This window comes from Lissotriton helveticus, chromosome 5_1 (genome assembly GCF_964261635.1).
Source record: "Lissotriton helveticus chromosome 5_1, aLisHel1.1, whole genome shotgun sequence".
In the NCBI taxonomy this organism is placed as follows: Eukaryota; Metazoa; Chordata; class Amphibia; order Caudata; family Salamandridae; genus Lissotriton; species Lissotriton helveticus.
The window spans coordinates 1,994,681,766-1,994,697,894 of NC_136065.1; the positions used below are offsets into that span (position 1 = coordinate 1,994,681,766).

General features: G+C 51.3%; 1 pseudogene across 1 annotated transcript in view; it reads left to right on the forward strand.

Annotated features, from left to right (window-relative positions):
* Positions 1 to 9,798, forward strand: part of LOC144753938 (E3 ubiquitin-protein ligase TRIM39-like) — a 318,213-nt pseudogene extending 308,415 nt beyond the window's left edge. Inside the window, exon 8 of the transcript XR_013594603.1 lies at positions 9,528 to 9,798. The product of XR_013594603.1 is annotated as an E3 ubiquitin-protein ligase TRIM39-like (transcript). The remainder of the gene's footprint in view (positions 1 to 9,527) is intronic.
* Positions 9,799 to 16,129: the final 6,331 nt, after the last annotated feature.

The window sequence follows — 16,129 nt, forward strand, 5'->3', positions numbered from 1 at the left end:
GGCGCACCTCACCACCGATTGGGTGGCGCCCTCCCTGACCCGGATGTCATTGTAGGACTTCCGGGTCAGGGGGTCGGGCCGCAGGAGGGGCCGGGAGAGGGGGCGTAGCCCCCCTCCCCCCCCCGGGCCCCTCATGGATAAAGAAGCTGGGAGCGCCCGCGCTCGGGGGCTTCTTGTTTTAATAATTATTTTGATTTCTTTTGCAGGTTCGTTGCGGTGTGGCCCGAGCTCGGTGGGCTTCGTTGGCGGTGTCCAACGTCGGTTGCCCGGTGATCATCTGATTTTGGGCGTCGGAGCCACGTGGAGCGCCGCGTAGTTAGCTTTCCGGCTGTGGGGCACAGAACGAGGTATTTCTCGGCGGGCGCGGGTGCGGGTTGGCGGGACACGTGCAGCCGGAGTATAGGCTGCATTTGTGCCCGGATCAGCTGCGGGAACTCCGCGTGAGTGTGCCACGGAGAGTTGTGTGATTAATGAACCGGCACGCTGAACCCCCACCATCTCCGCTCCTCACACAGGCGGTTTAACCGATTGTTCCTTTTTCCCCGCTTTTGCAGCTACGAAATTAGCCGGCTGTTCGAGGGAGCTGAAGTAGGTTGTGAAGCAGGGTCGACCAGGGCAGGACCTGGATGGGAGACCAGGGGAAAGGGTGCATTTAATTGCTGAATTGGAGTAATTTTTAGAAACTTTGGGGCTGATTCATGTTGATGCATATTGTCTTTTGATTAACCAATTTTGGGTGTCGTTTTTAGGTCGAGCTGGTAAACTGCATCCAAAGGATGCAGGTGTCCAGCTGGAGACCTAATGTTGCCTGTCACGAGGGAAGGAGGACAAGAGGGTGTTACGAGCTTTTTCCCTGGATTTGTGTGCGCGAACGCGCACGTTCCGTCCTGCGCCGCGCCGTGCACTTCCCTTCCATACTCCCAGCAAGTCAGCTGCACACAGACACACACACACGCGCGCACACGCACTTACACTTACACAGACACGCAGGCACCCATACAGGCAACCCCCCCCACCCCCACAGTCACACACACACACGCATACACAGAGACTCCAAGACACATACACACACGCCCGCTCACACACATACACAGCCCGCCGCGCGCGCACACACACATGCCCCCCGCCCTCGCAGCCCAACCTAACAAGGCGAAGCCCCACTCACCGGCTTCCTTAGTGCAGCGGCTCTCACCAGCAGCAGGACTCTTCCTCCCTTCTTCGGCACCGGGGCGCAGGGTAGGCTTCTGCCTGCTCCGGCGCTCCAAACAATCGCGGCTCTTCCGTGGGAGGCGGGGTAGGCTCCCGCCCTCCTACTTCCTGTTTCCGGTTGTCCCGGCCGGCCTGCCTGACTTCCTGGTCGCAGGCCGGCGGCGCGAGCTTTGGACGGACTGCAGCACGCGCTCTCGCGAAGATTTCCCTGCCCTCGCAGTTGTTGTAAGGTAAGAGAAAACTGCAACGAATGCTTCACTTGGCTCCCTAATGCTTCTAAGCACTGTTCTGTTTTTGTGAAATACATTGTCTGGAAGGACGTTGTCTTTCCTCACAGAATCAATCTGTGCAACCATTCAACAACAACTGGTTCAAATATACGCTATCAATGTTTCAAGCTTTATTGCAAATGTCACAAAAAAAGTTAATATTTCACTTCTGTTCTTGGATTTTCGTCACAATAAAATACACTGAACATAATTTCACAAAAGTTCTTTAGAAAAGTTTAAGCTATTGCCATTATAAATTACAATAACTTTTATTTAAGTATTAGTTATTTAAAAAAATTAAACGCCATTGTTATTTGTAATATCAATACATCTAAGTCATGTAAATACAAAACATATTGCATTACAAATGATATTGGTATCACATTTGCAAAAGTTATAACTATTAGCATTGTAAATGACAAAGCTATTAATTTAGTTATTTAAAAAAAAAAACATAAATAAAAACTTTGCCATTTACAATACTAATAGCTCAAACTTTCCTAATGCGAGACCTATTGCATTGCAAATGCTTGTTAAATTGAGGAGCCTGTATAAATAGAAAGCAGGGGTGCTTTCAATTATTAGGGCATACAGGCAGAGACAGTCTTGAGGGTGGTGGACAAAAGGGTAGTCAAGCTTCCAAGTATTACAACCCCCTTTAAGATAAGTGTTTTAACAACTGCTCCCGCCTCATACTCCCAGGTATTGATACATTTTCTATTACAGGCAATTAAAGAGAACGTTGCTGCATTTTGACTGATCAGCGCGAGGGCGTGGACGTAGGACGCGGTTGCGGACACAATACCGGCGGAGAGTACGCAGGATTGGTCGGTAAGAGGAGAGCGGGGGGCTAGCATTTCATCGCTCCTGGTGGCCGCCGGGTGGGTCTACACTAGGTTTACTCACCCCTGACATAGCCGGATAAGCCGGTGGTGTTGCGGTTGCCGTTGCATGGTGCTGACAGCCCCCTGGACATCCTCCATCTGGTGAAGGTACAAAGCGCACGTACGCTCAATTGTGACACTAAGGGTGTAGGCAGTGGTTTGTGGTTTAGAACATGCCAGGGCCATGGAGTGCTAAAGGAGGGTCCAGGATGGAAGTTATGATGCAGGCCATGATGCGTGAAATGGGCAACATTAACAGACGATTGGGGAAAGTTGATGAATTAGAGGTCCGCATCAATGAGAGGTTTGATGATGCTCCTGGCCCATCTGGTAGGCCTATTCGCCAGAGGGCGGCCCCCTTACCAAGGGGGGATTTTGTTACCCCGCCTAAGAGGTCTAAGGCCAAGAAGCCCAGGTACATTGCCCCCGCCCCATAGCCGGTAGTTCCGGTACCTATCATACCTGTACCTGCGGTTCCGGCCCCCCTGGCACCTATGCCTATAGTTCCAGCTCCCGCGGCCCCGGCTCCAGCCATTTCACCGGCGCTCCCACCTGCGGGGCCTGCCCCCTCTTCCGTGCTACCGATCCCAGTCACGGGCCTGCCGCCACCGGCCGCTCCCTTGCCTATTACACCGGTGCCGCCAGTCCTGCCCCCAGTGGCGCCTGCTGTCCCAGCAGGTAACCTAGACTCAGTCCCTCCAGAATTGGTATCGCGGATAGCGGACTTGCTGCCGTGGCTGCAGAAGGGGGGGTGCATTTTGCCTCATCAGATCATGTGGCAGAGGCGGAAAAGTTGGTAGAGAAGATTAAGGCTGCTACGGCGACGGTTAGTAGTGCGGTGCCCTCAACTTCTTCCCTTCCAGGTTCCAGTCCCGCCCAGCCGAATGGTGATAGTGTTCTACCGGCCCAAGTGCCCATAAATGGTAAGGAAGTGTCGCTGCCTCTCTTGGGGGACGGCGTAGTGCCACCCAGGAGTGAAAACTTGGGGCAACATGTGTCCCAGACAGTGAAGGAGTTGATTTGGGCGGGAAAATATGTATACATATTCTCTTTGTTGCTAGACAATAGGGAAATGGAGCAGGCCAAGGTACTGAAGGAATGGATGCATCCAAGTGAATGGAGGGCACAGTGCTCCAGGTTCAGGGTAGATGAGACTTTGAAGAATTGGATCAGGGCCTTTGCTGTCCTTTCGGCTATCACGGCAGAATGCCCCCCGAATGTGCAGGCAGCAATGGCTTGCTACCAGAGCAGGATTGTGGGGTGGAGCGACCAATACACTGGGGCTGCATGGAAAGAGTATGATGTTAATTTCAGGAAGGCCAAGGAATTTGACGCATCACTGGCGTGGGACAAGGTGGATTCTATGTCCTGGCACAAGCAGTTCTCAGGTGACACAGCCCCATCTCAGGCCACCAGTGCAGTCAGGGTGTTCTCCGCCAGGCCCCAACAGCCCTTTCAGTCGACCCAGGGGAATGAGGTCCCGGGGAAGAATGGGGGGGGGTCAGAAAGAAAAGGGGTTTGCTGGGATTTTAATAAGCGCACCTGCACAAGGGCCCAGGGCACCTGTAGATTTAGACATGCATGTGCAGTCTGTGGTCACCCGTCCCACCCCAAGACAACTTGCAGGTCCAAGCAAGGCAACCATGGTCATAGGGGAAGGGGGAAGCCAGAGTAAGTCAGACGAGATGGGCCCCCCCACACCAATGGATGTGTTAGCATTGATCCCATGGTTGAATAGATACCCTGACCACGCAGCGGCCACCCTACTTCAGGAGGGTTTTTCACAAGGTTTTAGGATCCCGGCAGTGGGTTACACAGGTAGCGCAAATTGCAGGAACCAATTGTCAGTAAAACAAAATCCAACGATAGTGTCCGCTAAGATTACCAAAGAACTGTCCCTAGGCAGGATAGCTGGCCCTTTTCAGGAGGTGCCTGTCCCCAATTTTGTGTGTTCACCGCTTGGAGTAGTACCCCAAAAAGAGAAAGGTGAATTTAGACTGATCCACAACCTATCCGCGCCGAGAGGAGCATCCTTGAACGACGCGATTGATGAAGGGATTTGTAGTGTAAAGTATGCCTCATTTGATCAGGCGGTTGACTTATTGCGTGCCCTGGGACCAGGGGCATTGATGGCGAAATCTGACATAGAATCCGCTTTCCGTCTCCTACCGGTGCACCCGATGGATCACCACCTTTTAGGTTTCACTTTCGAGGGCAAGTTTTACATGGACAAATGCATGCCCATGGGCTGTTCCATATCATGTGCCTATTTTGAGACATTTAGCTCATTTTTAGAATGGGTCATGAGACAGGCGACGGGCCACCAACAGGTCATGCATTACCTGGATGATTTCCTGTTCTTAGGCGGGGCGGACTCTCAGGAGTGTGCTTGGGCACTGCAGAAATTTTGCGTGCTCATGCGGGCTTTTGGGGTTCCGCTGGCGCCGGGGAAGACGGTTGGCCCGGCTACTTGCTTGGAATTCCTTGGTATCGAAATTGACTCAGTACATGGGTGCTTCAGGTTGCCCAGGGACAAAGTGTCTAGGTTTAGGGCAGCTCTGCGTCAATGCCTATGTAAAAGCAAGGTCTCATTGCAGCAGCTGCAGGAAGTGGTGGGGCAACTGAACTTTGCACTGCGGGTCATCCCAATGGCGCGCCCATTCTCACGCTCTATTGCCCAGGCTATGAAAGGACTACGGGAGAAGCACCACCGCACTAGGCTGTCAGCTGAGGTTCGCCAGGATATGCATATATGGATGGCATTTCTGGAGGACTTTAATGGCAGGGTAGTGTGGTCAGGTCCTCCTACTACATCAGCAGAGTTGGGTTTATGGACAGACTCTGCTGGTAGTGTGGGCTTTGGCGCCATTCTAGGGACCAAGTGGGTCGCCCAACGGTGGCCGGAAGAATGGAGAACATGGGGTTTGACCGCCAATATCGGCTTCCTGGAACTTTTCCCAGTGTGGGTGGCATTGAAGGTCTGGCCAGATCATCTATGTAACCAATCAGTGGTGTTCTGGTCGGATAACATGACAGTGGTTGAATGCATAAACCAACAGGGGGCATGCTGTCCGTTCATATTGTGCCTGATTAAAGAGATTGTGCTGCAGTGCTTAAAATGGAATGTACTTTTCAGAGCCAAACATGTCCCAGGCATCCTCAACAATGCAGCTGACTCCCTTTCTCGCTTTAAAATGCAGGTTTTCAGGGAACACCTTCCTGCAGCAGACCCCTCGCCAGCGCACTTCCCGGCAGTACTCTGGCAGATTGGTGCCCCAGATTACAGGACCTCGTGGTTGCTAGCCTAGCCCCCAGGACCAAGACAGCTTACGAAGGGGCGTTTTTGTCTAACCGCGCTTTCTTGGGGCAAGAATGGGAGGTTAGGTGGGCACAGGAGGACAGCTTTGCGGCTTATTTAGAATGGATGCACAGGGAAGGGAGATCAGTGGCAGCCGCAAGCAGACATAGGGCGGCGGTCTCCTTCTTTGCGCAGGCTAAGGGCATGCGAGACCCCACCAATAACTTTATGGTGCGCAAGGCTATGAGGGGATGGCGCCGTTTGCAGGGCCACTCTGCGGACACGAGAAGGCCCATTGGATTGGCGCGGCTGGCAGCCCTATTGCTGGCATTACACGAGGTTTGTAGCTCAGAATGGGAGATACATCTGTTCAAAGCCGCCTTTTCCCTTGCTTTCTATGGGGCTCTAAGAATTGGTGAATTGGTGGCAGGGTCGAAAGGGGATAAGTTGGGCGGCCTACAGCTGACTGGTGTTAGGATCAGAGAGGATACTATATGGGTGACAATTCAGAGGTCAAAAACAGACCAGGAATCTCGGGGTCACACCATAGTGCTCCACCGGGCCCGGACCAACCCCTGCTGCCCGGTTTCTCATGTGGAAGTTTTCCACAGGCAACGGGAGGGCACGGCGGGGGGGGCACTGTTGTGTCATGCCGATGGGACACCATTGACTAGGTACCAGTTTAGGCGGGTCCTAGAGCTGACGGTGAGACAGGCAGGTTTAGATCCCGAGGAATTTAGCACTCACTCCTTTAGGATAGGGGCGGCAACAGAAGCAGCACTAGGGGGTCTCTCGGCTGAGAGTGTGAAGAAAATTGGGAGCTGGTCATCGGAATGTTATAAACGATATGTACGGATTGACATGTTATGACAGGATGATTCTCACGCTTGGTATGTTTTCTGGTTCTTGCAGTTTCTCAAACCTGTGACGCAGGGAAGGAACTCACCGCCGGGCGTCAAGGATCTACACCGTCACAGCACACGCAGCATGCAGGACGCAGGACAATGAGGATTTGGATTGTGGGCCACTCTTATGTGAGGCGGGCTAAGCATGTTTTTCTTTCAGGAGACCGTAAGAGGAGGGCGGCGCTGAAAGGGTTTGACATCTCATTCTTCGGGAGGGGGGTCTGTGCCTAGGCCAGTTTAGGGACTTCTTCCAGGGACTCCTAGCTCAGCAGCCCGACTCCCCGTCAGTGGTGATACTTCACCTAGGGGAGAATGACCTGGCCAAACTGGGGAGGCGCATCCTCATTGAGGAGATCATCTCCACTGCGGGGTGGGTGGCCAGGACTTGCCCGGGTTGCACAGTAGTATGGTCTCAACTTATCCCTCGGTGGCAGTGGCGAGGGGGGGACTCGGTCAGGGCTTTGAATCACTCGGTAAAGAGGATCAACACACAGTTGGACAAACTATTTCGAGCCCCCCGGTTGCAGACGATTCCTCATGGGTGTATCTGGGGCGAACAATTCTATCTCGGGGATGGGGTGCGCTTGACGGAAGCTGGGAACGTCCTGTGGTCTAATAATGTCTGGGCCTGGTTGGAGGGATTCGCTAGGTGAGCACCCTCTAGGTTACATCAAAAAATGGGGGAGGCCAGATCGTCGGTTAACAATGCTGGCCTGTGGCGGTAAGGTCATGACCGGTGAGCAGCTAATTTTAAGGTCTGAGGGGGCGGGCATCATCCCATGGAGGTTCCCGCCCAGGGGGAGGGGCCATTTGCCCCTCCTAGAACTTCAGGGGCAAGGTAACTGGTGCTTCAAAGGGGCGCGGGTTGGAGTAGTCACGCTTTCCTTAGGCTGGTAGCCACCCCGCGCGCGCATACTTATGACGTCACCGGATGGCGCAGAGTAAGGGCCCTCCTTCAGTGGGTAAATGGAGTTCACGGCGTGGACCAGGTAATTACCGGGCCCGGCTGCGCATGCGCACATCTCTAGGTAAGGCGCAGCTCGTAGGACCTGACACCGGTTAGCGACCTTGCCATATGGCCAGAAATGTAGTATACAAAAATCTAGATGAGGATGTTAGATTCGGTTAGGAAACAATCTGTATTAGAGTCTCTGTTAAGGTTAGGCTATCAAATTTGTTGACAATATTGTATCTAATGTCCTGGTGATTTTTGTATAAAATGTTTATCATGCAATTAAAAATGTTATGATCTTATATCTTAATAAATACGGCCGGGGGGTTTCGCGACCCCCCGCCTTCCAAAAGTTAACCATGTTTCATGATCCTGTATCCGGGGTTTGGTGCGGTAAGCTAGGGGGGGGACGGCAGCCAGTCGCTGACCATGTGAAAAGGGGGGGCCCTTGGCCCCCCCACCCGCATCGCGGCGACCGACTCCCCCTCCGTGCCTCTCGGTATTGGGGCGTGCCCTTCTGGGCGCACCTCACCACCGATTGGGTGGCGCCCTCCCTGACCCGGCTGTCATTGTAGGACTTCCGGGTCAGGGGGGCGGGCCGCAGGAGGGGCCGGGTGGGGGGGCATAGCCACCCCCCCCCCGGGCCCCTCATGGATAAAGAAGCTGGGAGCGCCCGGGAGACCCTCTAGTTCCCTGGACGCTCCCCCACAGCGTGTTGTGCCCCGCGCTCGGGGGCTTCTTGTTTCCCCTCCCACCATCCCTGGAGCAAAAAATGGTCGCTGCTGTACTAGTTTAAGGGTAAATTTGCTAGGTTATTGTTTTCAGGCATAAGCGAATTGTATGTGGTTGTGTAATTTTCTGCTGATGCTTTCTTTTAGGAATGTTCCCCTTTTAGGGATATGTGCTGAAATATGTTTGTTGTTCCGATTGTGTTTAGGCCTTTTTTCCCTTTGTAGCTATACGTCGATGCGTGATGTGATTTAGATAAGAGTAGTTGTCCATTAGAATTTTTCCCATAGGTCGTCGTATTTATTAGGTTTGGGGCATGCGGTAAGGTCATGACCGGTGAGCAGCTAATTTTAAGGTCTGAGGGGGCGGGCATCATCCCATGGAGGTTCCCGCCCAGGGGGAGGGGCCATTGGCCCCTCCTAGAACTTCAGGGGCAAGGTAACTGATGCTTCAAAGGGGCGCGGGTTGGAGTAGTCACGCTTTCCTTAGGCTGGTAGCCACCCCGCGCGCGCAAACTTATGACGTCACCGGATGGCGCAGAGTAAGGGCCCTCCTTCAGTGGGTAAATGGAGTTCACGGCGTGGACCGGGTAATTACCGGGCCCGGCTGCGCATGCGCACATCTCTAGGTAAGGCGCAGCTCGTAGGACCTGACACCGGTTAGCGACCTTGCCATATGGCCAGAAATGTAGTATACAAAAATCTAGATGAGGATGTTAGACTCGGTTAGGAAACAATCTGTATTAGAGTCTCTGTTAAGGTTAGGCTCTCAAATTTGTTGACAATATTGTATCTAATGTCCTGGTGATTTTTGTATAAAATGTTTATCATGCAATTAAAAATGTTATGATCTTATATCTTAATAAATACGGCCGGGGGGTTTCGCGACCCCCCGCCTTCCAAAAGTTAACGATGTTTCATGATCCTGTATCCGGGGTTTGGTGCGGTAAGCTGGGGGGGGGACGGCAGCCAGTCGCTGACCATGTTAGGATATTAACTCGAGTATTGCTAAATAAAACTATAACAATAAGTTCAGATCCTTCTCCAACTGTGTCCACTCTGCTTTAGTGGAACTCTTAACATTCTAATGGTCTAATAAATGTCTGTACATTATGATATAACAAGAAACTCTTAATGCTGAGGAGAGAATTTGGAATGGAGCGAACAAATACATCATATAATCTATATATTAGAAAAGTAAAGAAAACAAAAAAGAAGCTGTGTTCCTTTATGTGAATTACTGACTCTAACCTCAGTGTATTTTGCATTTAATGTTTTTCAGAAAGTGACATCTATCAGAACTGGTGTGTACTGGCAGGATTCTATGCAAATAAGCAGAAGTCTGGAAGAGGAGCAATCCAAAGAGCGTGCATCTGCTAAAAACTGTAGTTTTTCCTTTTCTTAAAGAAATTATTGTCACTGGTTACTAAGCAATGAGGTACTTGGCTGAAGCTGCCCCTATGTTCTGTTGCTTTAACACACTCATAATCATAAGTGTACCACTCTGTAGTTATAGTTATTTTGCACTTTTCAATTAAAAGAACGGTTTGATTTCCTAATAACTTTGATGAATCTGAAGAAAATGTGTGTCCAGCTTAGTTTTGTCATATCAGATTTCTACCAGGCACACCTAAGGAGCTGTGATAATGGGGAAGTCAGACAGAAGCAATTTCATTAGGTAAATAGGAATTTCTGCTCAGAAGAAACTTCTGCATTGAAATAATAATCCAGTTTTGGCATAAAGATATAATTGTGTGTCTGTGGTGTGCCATAAGGTGCTACCGGGACCTGTGTTTTAATTCGTATCTGTTTGTGCATTTATTGAATGCTGTGATTTTGTGCTTAACTTGCTTTTTTGTTGTGCTGGTACCTCCCCCTGAGCAATGTCATCCTTTTTAGCTGATTTGCGCCAGTTATTTACTTTCATTTGCTGCCCGAGTGTTGGAGCGCGCGCTGGGACTTAGAAGCGCCGCGCTCAGTCACCTTTGACCCCGCCTCCCGTTCGGTCCCACTGCAGCTGATCAAGGTGCTGCCTGGGATCCGGACTCGGTGCACTCGCCATCTTGGGTGAGGAGCAGGCGAGCGGACTAGCGCTCGGCCCCTCCCGCCCTGAGCCCTACAAAAACCCCAGTCCAGACGGCAAGCCCAATTGATTGGGTGTCTGTGGTGTGCCCTGAGGTGCTATCGGGACCTGTGTTTTAATTCGTATCTGTTTGTGCATTTATTGAATGCTGTGATTTTGTGCTTAACTTAGTACCCCCCCCCCCCCCCGAGCAGTGTCATCCTGTTTAGCTGATTTGCGCCAGTTATTCACTTTCATTTGCTGCCCGAGTGTTGGAGCACGCGCTGGGACTTAGAAGCGCCGCGCTCACTCACCTTTTACCCCGCCTCCCGGTCCGTCCCACTGCAGCCGATCAAGGTGCTGCCTGGGATCCGGACTCGGTGCACCCGCCATCTTGGGTGAGGAGCAGGCGAGCGGACTAGCGCTCGGCCCCTCCCGCCCTCAGCCCTACAAAATGGTCCACCCCCCCAGGGAGCGCAGCGGACGGGCGCAGCAGGCACGCCGTCAGCGCCCCGGGCACGCCGTCAGCGCGCCAAAGTCGCGACTAAGTCCAGCCCGTCTGTGCCCATCCGCGGCCGGACGGGGCCAGGGATGTTGTTATTCCCCTTACCGATTCACCCTCTGCCCTCAGGAATCTACAATATGCACATTGCGTATTACCTCTGGAGAGCCATTACCGTATTTCATCACTTGGTATCGCGCGTAAAGCATCTCTCCCACGTCCCAGCTGTAAGCCCTCCGCCTGCCCCAGCACTAGCGAAACGCGCATTCGCTTATTATATTTAAATACACGCTCATTTGTAAAACACTAGGCCAACCTCTTTTTTCTTCTTATCGATGAAAGCCCTGACATCCTTCTAATCACCGAGACCTGGCTGACTGATGATTCTCTCCCTGACATCCTGGCACCATTGCCCCCGACTACTACATGCTCAATATAAACCGACCCTCGGGTCGCGCTGGTGGTGGGGTAGCAACTGTCATACGAAAGGAGCTTAAATTCATCTCCACGTCCTCATTTACCCTTGCCTATGTGGATAACCTTATCATCAGTCTAGACACTGGGGAGGGAGCTCTTACTCTTATTGTTCTCTATCGCCCCCCTCATCCTATGCCTCTGTTCCCCGTCGCCTTTAGTGAACAGCTAGCCAATCTGATTACTTCATCTGCCCGAGTCGCTATCCTCGGCGACTTCAACTACTGGTACAATGATAGCGACGCCGGCCCTCATGCGTCCGAGCTGTTTGAAGTTCTTTCCAACCTTAATCTGACCCAACTGGTTACTTCTCCTACCCATATTAGGGGCCACATCCTAGATCATATTTGGACCCACAACCTCACGCTTTCCTGTCCTGTGATCACTCCTTGTATCTGGTCCTACCATTACATGATCGAGACCTCGATCACAGTCAGGGGTCGTGTAAAGGTCCCTCCTCTGGTGGGTGGGGTCGCTCGTAAATGGAGCGCCCTTGATTCCCAAGGCTTTCTTTCCTTCCTGGCTGAGACTCGCCCCCCCCGCCGCGTAGTGTCGCGACTGTCCACACACTGGAGGACGATTTCTCCAGTTGGGTCACCAAAGCCAGCGACCACTTCGCCCCCCTCTCCAGATTCCCTCGCTCCCGGCACAGCAAGTCACATAAGTGGTTTATTACCACACTGAAAACGCAGCAACTCGAACTGCGCCAGATGGAGCGTAGGTGGAGACGTAATTATTCTTCCATCGATAGAGAGGTATACGTCGCTGCACGGAAAAAATTTAAAAGTGCAATTATAGCAGCGAAATCCTCACACATTTCTGAAAAGATCCTTATTGCCCCTAACAAGTCCAAGGAGATTTTCAGAGTCATGAGTGAGCTCACGTCTGATGCCAGAACCCTTCCTTCTCAGGCCCCTACCCAAGAGTCCTGCAACGCCTTAAATAGTTTTTTCATTGAAAAAATTATCAAGATGAAGAACACTATTCCTCCCTCCTCTCCCGCCGCCATATCAGCCTCCTCCCCTGGAAACCCATTTTCACTGTCACATCTCCCCGTCCTTGACCCTGACACTCTGGCCAAACTCGCTGCCCGAGTCAAATCTGGCTCGCCCAACGACTGTTGTCCCCCTTCTGTCTTTCACGACATCTGCCTCGCTCTGCCGGATTGCTTTTTGCCTCTGTTAAATACCTCTCTCGAGACGGTCACGGTGCCTAACTCCTGTAAGGAGGCAGTCTTGGTGCCTCTGTTTGAAAAACCTGGAGCCAACCCGGCGGACCTTGCCAACTATCGGCCTATTTCCTTCTGCCCTATCTGTCCAAACTCCTGGAGGCACATGTCACCAGCTACCTCTCTCAATTTATTGAGTGTTCCAACTACCTCAAACCTAATCAAGCCGGGTTTAGACCAGCCCACTCCACCGATGCTGTGATCCTGGCAGTTATGGACTCTGAGGGTTAATGCCGACAGAGGGGTGCCCCAGGCGCTCGCCCTATTGGACTTGTTGGCTGCGTTCGACACGGTGGACCATAACATCCTTCTCCACCGTGTCGAGCAGGCCGGCATTCGGGGCCTGGCCTCTGCCTGGATTAAATCCTTTTTGTCAGGCAGAACCCAGGCGGTCCGTTTAGGCCCCTTCATGGCCGCTAAGGAACCATCCACCTGCGGAGTGCCCCAGGGATCATCCTTGTCCCCTCTGCTTTTTAATCTTTATCTCCAACCGCTCATCCACTCTCTGAAGAGGTGGGACATCATCGTTTTCAACTATGCGGACGATCTGCAAATTATCTTCCCCCTCAACACCCCCAATGCAGCTCTCGATTGTCAAGCGGTTATGCTACACATCCAGCAATGGATGAATCATAACCAGCTCAAGCTGAACCCGGGGAAAATAGAGCTAATCCTCCCGGGTAACAGCCCCATTCACTGGGGCCCACAGTTTTGGCCGGTGAAGCTTGGCTCCCCGCCTGTTCCGGCTAGGTCGGCAAAGAGTCTCGGGTTATCATTGACACTGAGCTCTCCCTCAAGCCCCAGGTGGGTGCTGTTGTGTCATCATGTATGTTCCAGCTAAGAAAAATCAGGAAAGTCGCCCACCTCCTTACATCTTAGGCCCTGATACAAGTCTTGATTGCCCTGGTGCTCTCCCGCCTAGATTTCTCAAACTCTCTGTACCATGGCCTACCCAAATTCCTTCTCCATAGGCTCCAAATTGTGCAGAACCAGGCGGCCAGACTGGCCTATAAAATCCCGAAGTGGCAGTCTGCGAAACCGCTACTTCGCAAACTCCACTGGCTGCCGGTTGAACAGAGGGCTGCTTTTAAGATCGGCTGCCTGACATTTAAAGCTATGTTCGGGACCTCTCCCGCCTTCCTTAAATCCCTGATCACCCTCTACTATACGGCACGCAACCTACGGTCTTCTCATCGTCAGCTTTTAGTCACCCCCCCAATCAAACTCAAAAAATTCGGCGGCCGTAGATTTGCTCACTTGGTCCCCAAACTCTGGAACCCGCTGTCCCCCCTGCTTAAATCTTCTAAATCCCTTCTTGAATTCAGAAAACTCCTGAAAACTAGTCTTTTCACACAGTCCGGTTAGACCCCCTCCCTCGTATCTCCCTGTACCCAATCAGCGCCAGGAAACTCGTTGTGTCAGAGCGCTATAGAAATTCCCCTTAAGATAAGATAAGATAAGATAAGAATTGTACTCAAAACAACGTCTTTTGTTTAGGGTTAGGGTCATGTGTTCTGGAGCTACATGCATTACAAAAGTGTTAAGTGAAATTTAAAGTGTTGGATGACAGTTCATGAGTTGCTGGTTGGAGAAACCGAGAGTGAATTCATAATACAAATATGATTAGATGAAACACAAAGTTCTCAACATCTAGAACCGTTCTCAAATCTGTTATGTTATGTGTATTTGTAAAGCGGACTATCACGCGCAAGGTTACCCTGGTGCTCAGCAGGGCTGTTTGCCTAGCCCTGCCTATAGGCGGTTGGTTAATTGCATGTTTGCATCCCATTTACGATTAGAGCAGATCAAATCCCTTTACTTACAACATAGCATTATACATGACATTATCTCATTGATGCTCAAATTAACAAGGATATGGCCCTCCTCTGGGATCTTCGCAATGACCAAGGCTACCAGGACATCTGCCGACTCCTTTACCAGACTCAGAGGGAATATACCTTCTTATGTGCAGGACATGGTGTCGAGTCTCTCCTTGACTACTTCCTAACCTCCCTGCCTACCATCTCTGCAGTGCTTTATCTTGACCGGCTCCCTTTCGGACCATGCCCTCATTTGCGGAACTATTGACTAGAGCAATCGGCAGCCCATTCAGAAACCATAGAGCCTTAATACTGTTCACTTTAAGATGCCCAGGGAGAAAACCAGGCTGAAGTCCCACATGTCCACATTCCCCATTGGAAAACAAGGCCTCCATGATTTTGGTTCAGCTTCTTAAGGCAGTGGTTAAGGCTACCCTCGGGCCAACTGATGTGGGATGTTACATTGACAAACTAACTTAGAGTTCAAAAATGGACGACCCTAGAGGGTGACATCCAGGCATTCACACGGACCTACACCAGACGTCTGCTTCCCCAAGAACAGACCCAAACTGGAATGGGCTAAGATGGGTGCATAGCTCCCTTTACACATCTCAAGCATATAACCTACTTTAAAGGCTAAAAGCTCACCACTTCGAACAGGGGAGAAAGCGGAAAGTGAAACTGTGGCAGAGAGAGGTCGCAATGGCCATCCCAGATATTTGAAATGACAAGGGAAGGGTCCTCCGCACCCTGCAGCAAATTGCCACCACTTTCAGAGCACACTACACCAAACTGTATAAACCCGAATCTTATGGTAACATGCATGGGTCGAATACCTTCCTAGATGCCTTGCCCCTCCGTAGCCTCAACGCTGAAGGGCAAGCCCTTATAGACGAGGAGATCTCTAAAGAGGAGATAGCCCAGGCCTTCTCACAACACCCATATAATAAGGCACTGGAGGAAGATGGCTTCCCAGGCACATTTTTCCTTTGGCTTCGGGAGGAGACTCTTAATTGCTTCTGTTCGCCTTTCAGGAGGCTAACCATGCAGGTTCCCTTTCACACATGTCAAATAAGGCACTGATCGCCCCTCTTCCAAAACAATGATGAGATCAGTTTTTCTGCAGTAGCTACCCCCCAGTAGCTAGCCCCACCTCCCTCCTGAACTTAGACACAAAGATCCTCGCCAGCAGATTGGAGTTTCCCACACTGTTCCATATCCCATGTGGGGTGCGTACTGGGACTCTTGTCTCCTGATCACCTATGATCCTGAGCACACCTGCTCTGGATGTCCAAGGACTGACCAGAAGCGGCTATAGCCCTTTCGTTAGATGCTGAAAAAGCATTTGTTATGTTATGTTATGTTATCTGGATTTTTTAAGCGCACAGCTGCCCCAGCTAAGGGGCGTCCCGGCGCTGTCTCTGGAACAGATAACACAACCAATAACACAGAGAAAAGTAGGGAGTGATCAATAAGACAAAGGGAAGAGATGAGTTTTGACAGCTCTTCTAAAAGCAAAAAGGTCCTCCAGAGAACGAATGTGGGTCGGGAGTGCATTCCATAGTTTAGAGGCCAAAACCGTAAACGATCGGCCACCTAATCTACATTTTTGGAAACGGGGCACAAGTGCCAAATTTTGGCCGGCAGATCGAAGGCTGCGCGAAGGAGTGTATAAAGACAAAAGGTGCTGAAGTATGATGGGGGTGTCAGATTTAAGAATTTTGGATGCAAAGCAGAGGGCCTTGAACTCTATACGTCTGGTTACTGGCAGCCAGTGTAAGTTGGAAATTGTGCTACG